Consider the following 5736-nt stretch of genomic DNA (forward strand, 5'->3'; position numbering starts at 1 on the left):
ACGAAGCTTATATATACCAGATGACCCCACCAATCCACCGGCACCCCCAACCCTTTTCTCTCTTGGGAGGTCAATAATTACTACGAATATTAGACCAAAGCAATAGGGAATATTGTGGAGGATTATGGGAAATAAATAAGGAATATTATGGATATGAATACTATTATCGAGTTAACTACAACCCACACATGCATGACACCGGACGAAGAGAGAGAGAGAGAGAGAGAGAGAGAGAGAGAGAGAGAGAGAGAGAGAGAGAGAGAGAGAGAACTGCAAGTCAGCAACCCAGCCTGGCTAGGCCACAGTCAGTGTAGCAGCACTGCCACTGAGAGAGGCTGAGAGCTGCATCAGTGGTATTATCGTAGCCGGAGGAGATTGAAGAAGAGCTCCTTGGAAGTTCAGTGGGTGACAGCCTCTTCTTCCATTCGGTATCAGAGCTAGTGTTTCTATTTGACAAAAAACGGTGACTACTGTGGCAGGTGGCTTTGTTCATATAGGAAGGGGAGCGTACTATTTAAACGAAGACTGTTCATTTCCTGTTTATGAAATGAAGGAACCAAGAGTCCAAGTTGACGAGACGAGGATGTGTCGTCATCTATTTTGGAATATTTGCGCATGAATCACGAGTGACAGACTGATGTTGTTTTAAACAGCCTTGATGGGATAACGTATAATTTGACTTGAACCGCTCTTGGCATAATAGCTCCCATTTCCATCATATCAAGTTATCTGAGGTAAGGTTTAACGGTTAAAAAAATAGTTTCATTAAATATCTTTGTATTTTGTTTATCCGGCTGTGTGATGTAAGTGAAACATTTAACATTGATTTTCATCACATTAATAATATTACCTTTCTTCATGCCATCACGGCTGGTCTCGTCTAGATAGTACCATTAGCAGCGACGGACATTTTTAGAGCTCATTTTGTCTCCGTTTTATATTTATAAATAAAATGATCGAATGTAACGTTTAAGAGAGGAGAGAGAGCGAGAGGAGGAGAAGAGATCGACCCTGAGACGAGAGAGAGAGTAGAAGAGAGAAGAAGAGAAGGAGAAGAGAGACAGAGGAGCAGTAGTTCAACATCCCATTAATTAATATGTATAGCCTATATATTACTCATCACAAGTGCCATCTCGGGCATTTTAAGTGGAAGTGTCTTGGTACCTACTCGTTTCAAATGACATTCCTGTGAAGATTCCTCTCTCTCTCTCTCTCAGGCCACTGGGTGCTTGTTTAGAAACAATGAATGCTCTACCTATGAGCAGCTCCTCCAGACTAAGCTTGGAACAGTCCACGCTTAACTGAATCATTATTGCTTTTCTCATACAGTAGTGCATGAGAGAGAGAGAGAGAGAGAGAGAGAGAGAGAGAGAGAGAGAGAGTTTTGAACATATTCTAGTTTTATGATGTTGATTCAAAAGTTTCCCGTTTAATATACTTCAGCTTGTTAATCCCATTGATTATTGTCTTATGACGCTAAGTAATTGGTCGTTAAGGAGACTGCAGTATCGCACACGGTAAAATGTGAATTGCCATCCATTTAGACAAATTATTCACATGTGCACAATCACAGAATAGTGATAATATTATATATATATATATATATATATATATATATATAATATATATACACTCGTATAATGTCTAAAATTAACAGAGGATTGCGATTCTGGCTACTAATTTATTTTCTTACAAACCATTGTTGATAAGATAATATATGAGACAAATTATCCATAATGGTGTGGAGTAATCTTTTATTATGCTACAAATGCATAGAAGCTCATGATTCGGAACCGGAATGAGACGTGTAGGTACTACAAAGTGAGGTCATTTAATGTCCACACAGGACTTGGAGCAATAATACTTAATTCACGGCCGATGTCAGTTTAGCTTAGACGAAACAAACACCACCCCCCCCCCCCTCTCTCTCTTCTCTCTCTTTCCTGCTATTCAATGTCAGGGAAAAGACATTTGATTAGGGCATCGCTGTGATAGTACTACTAATGATGAGGCAGGTAGCTCAAGTGAAGCTGGAATGAGCCTATTGTTCAGTCCGCGCCACTAACTATACTGTTTTTTCCATCTGCCCATCCGCCTGTGGTGTTGGCGCATGGTAACACTGCGTCCCGGGCTTTAAATAATATCCTATTTCGAATATTTACGGTGTAATTCGCGTACAGTAAATTATTAAAACTCTTTTCAGTTTCAAATGTACACCAAGATATCCTTTTATTTACCTAAAACTTACACTTAGCGTAACTATCTAAAGCCCGGGACGCAGTGTTACCATGCGCGACCACCACAACCGGATGGACAGATGGAAAAAAACAGTGTACCTGCAGCCCAGACACGCTGACGTTCGCTGCCTTCTTTTTCTTTTCCGACCGTCCTATAACTGAACTCTAAAACTATTACTACCATTGCGCGCAACTATCCATTCCTGTTGCGCGCAGGCATTTTTCAGGGTATTCCAGTAACCTCTGTTGTCAAACCCATTCCGAACAGAACGTTGATTCTATTTTTTCCACAGCTCTTAACCTTTTAGTTTAAGTGGAATGAATTTCAATGGTTGTTTTAAGTTAGTTCATCTGTTTAACTTTTTTTTTTTTTTATTTTTTACTTTGCAAGGTTTTTTCATGTCAATACTGTGAACTGTCGTAGTGTTCGAAAGTGTTCGTTATCTTATCATAACCATATCCAGTAGGGCAGTTTGAAAAGAAATGACTGAAAGAATAAAGGTGAAAAGAGGCGCGCAATTGTAATAAATTTCAGCACTCAGTCGTAACACTTCTTAATCCCTAAAGTCGCGCAAATGTAATGCGCCCGTGCAAAGAGAGAGGTGGGTGGGCGGCCGGCGAAAGGAATTGTCGGTTTAGCGAAGGGGGTTAGGGGTGGGGGTGGTCTTTGGCATTAGTGGGTGGGGTGGAGGGGCCGGGGGACCTGTAGAAGAGCGAACTTCTGAGCGAGGCGCGCCTCTATTAGTCCAAGAGCCAGTCAAATTTTCGGTATCAAGTTAGGGGCAAAGGATTACTAATATTTTAAAACTGTTTATGTGTATTTGCATATATCACCTTTTTTCCGCAAATGAAGATGTTGAGATTTACAAAAACCTTTGTAGATATACGAAGTGATAACATGAGGAATACGAGAATCACGCAGAATTTGAATTTCAGTGACTTGCAACCTGTTAATGCCTTATTTTGTATACAAAACTCAAGTTTTTTATGAAAATTGGGAATATTATCATAAAACCATGACACCTTATAATTAAACCTTTATATTAATGTTTGACTATCAAAATAAAATTCTGAATTTTTTTATTCGCATAAAATTTCCGTAAGCTGCTTTGTTTAAGAGTTTGGACCATAATTTGAAATGTAAAAGAGCATTGTAGTGACCTGTAGCACTGCTTCATGTTTCACTGTATTCATAGTCTATACACTTTACCATATTGAGTAATTTTACTCATATATTGTTTCATATTGACTAGATTTCTTGTTAATTATTTGGAGCTGTCACCTTAAAATCCATGCATCCACAAAGAGTAGTACTCATTGACCACAATATGGCCTTAGCTCTGTCTCCATTGTCATTTTGCTTTATTGGATTAAATGAATGGATGGGGGATTTTTTCATGGATTTTTAATCAACTCTAACAATCACAGCTATATAAATCATAGTCATCATTCATATTTTGCTGGCAATCTACGGTTTCAGTGACTGCTTGGTTACTGCTGTCTGCAATAAGTAAATGTACTTGGATAACTTAAAACTTTTGTGGCAAGTGCATACAAGTAAATCAAGGACGGCCTCAGGGGCTGGCAAGTAATCCATCCAGTCAATAGCAAATCGCTCTTCTCCATAAATTTTAATCAGTTTCCAACCTCTTCCAGTGGGAGTTGGTGTACCTGGATCTGGCTGTAAGCTTCGTTTCCATACTGCAGCTTGATAATTAGCCCTCTCTGAATGCTTTTTCAAACAGTCTAAACATGGTGGCAACAGATGACACTCTATTTCTTCCTCTCTGGCACAAAACACACGGTACCTTAGTTCATCGACGTTAAATGCTGTTGTTTTCATAGAGTAACAGAAGCAAGTAAACCTTTCCAAGTCTGCCATTAATGATTCTGATAAATCCCACTCTGATCCCAATTTGGAAAATGTGTTATTGCTCCTTCACTAATCATCTTCTTCAGTGCCATAACTTGTCCTCTTCCCGCAAATGCGCTGACCGTGTCGTCAGGAGCAGTGAAAGGATGTAGTCCAATAAGAGCATCACATACATCTCCAAGATGAGCTATTACTTTCTCAATATCAACAAGTTTTATTCTACTTTTAGATGCACATTTTTGACACAACGGCACGTTGATAAGTTTTTGAAATGCTAGGCGTAAAATGAACACATCAGTATCTACTGAACTCACCAATACTGCTTGATGTCCTTACTTTGCAGCATGGTCAGCATGCAAGAGTAAGCGACCATCTGCTTCTTCACTGGTACTTCATGTATTTCCTGGGTATTACTGTTGATAATTTTGGGAGTAGACCCTCTTTTAAACAAGTCTTGTTGATAAGGATTGCTGCATCAGCTCCATTAATTTTGTATAGAGTCTTCTCTATTTTCCTTATCAAGGATTTCTCAATGTTGCTGAAACTGGCAAGCAACGTGCCAAAGGAGATCGTCAAATCCGGTTTAGTCATACAAAATTAATGGAGCTGATGCAGCAATCCTTTTCAACAAGACTTGTTGATAATTTTGTAACATGTCTCCTCACAGGTTAAAATCTCTGATTTATCATTTAATTTTTCTGTATAGTACATACCTGTTTCCCATTCTTTCACCAAGAATGAAATGAGTTTTGTTTTGTTACTTCTTTGCCCCAAAAGTTTTCTCCATTGTCTAATAAAGTAATTTGTGTGGCCATCATTCCAGAATCTGATCCTTTCATTTGCCGTTCACTATTTTTGATTGATAGTTCTTGATATATATCAAATACAACATCAATTCTTTGACTTCCTCCATCTTCATTTAGAATCATGGAAAACAAATCCTTGTCAGTTTCCCCAAGTGTTGCTTGATTACCTTTTATCTTTTGAACAAGACGCATACCATCAATAATTGTTGCAGAAAGCTCTGGAATAAATTCAGCTGCGAGCACATCCCTTTGCAAGAAGTTTCCAAGGGAAGTTTTGTCAGTTTTATGAAGTAGTTCCTCAGGCGTTGGTAAAGGCCATGGAAGAGGTCCTAAGGAATGATTGAAACCTCTTTCATTTTAACATTCCAAGCTTGTGATGTGACGCTCGATCGGCTTTCAAAATGACTGCTTTATTTTTACATTTTACTTCTTGTTTCATGCACATTGAAGTGAATGTTTTAGTTTTACACTGGGTCATACGGTCACTGAATTTCTTTGTAAGAGGGATGTTTTCTAGTCTCTCCTTTCCTTCAAGATTTCATAATGATTTCCCCCCATTTTAAGTGAATTCATTAAGTCTGACTGAACTTTAGCATAGCTATTTTTCCTGCGGTGATGATAAGGTTGATTATCACTGGGCATGATCATTTGTCCCGAATATCCAGAAGACAGTTTCTCCATACGTAATGCGGTGTCATTTTCTTTAAGTTGTGGATAAGATATCCCATAACCAAGTCAATTAAGGGAATGAATGATTTCATATTCTCAGTGAATGTTTTAACAGCATACGTGAGCATGACATGTTTACGTGGTTTTTGTT

The 5736-nt window shown here is 38.6% G+C and overlaps 1 long non-coding RNA gene across 2 annotated transcripts in view; it reads left to right on the plus strand.

Annotated features, from left to right (window-relative positions):
- The first annotated feature begins 320 nt into the window (after positions 1 to 320).
- LOC135199275 (uncharacterized) overlaps positions 321 to 5736 on the plus strand; it is a 94838-nt gene continuing 89422 nt past the window's right edge. For both annotated transcript variants that reach the window (XR_010311012.1, XR_010311014.1), the window contains exon 1: positions 321 to 734. This is a non-coding gene — a long non-coding RNA (uncharacterized LOC135199275). The remainder of the gene's footprint in view (positions 735 to 5736) is intronic.

The sequence above is a fragment of the Macrobrachium nipponense genome, chromosome 25, assembly GCF_015104395.2.
Source record: "Macrobrachium nipponense isolate FS-2020 chromosome 25, ASM1510439v2, whole genome shotgun sequence".
Lineage (NCBI taxonomy): Eukaryota > Metazoa > Arthropoda > Malacostraca > Decapoda > Palaemonidae > Macrobrachium > Macrobrachium nipponense.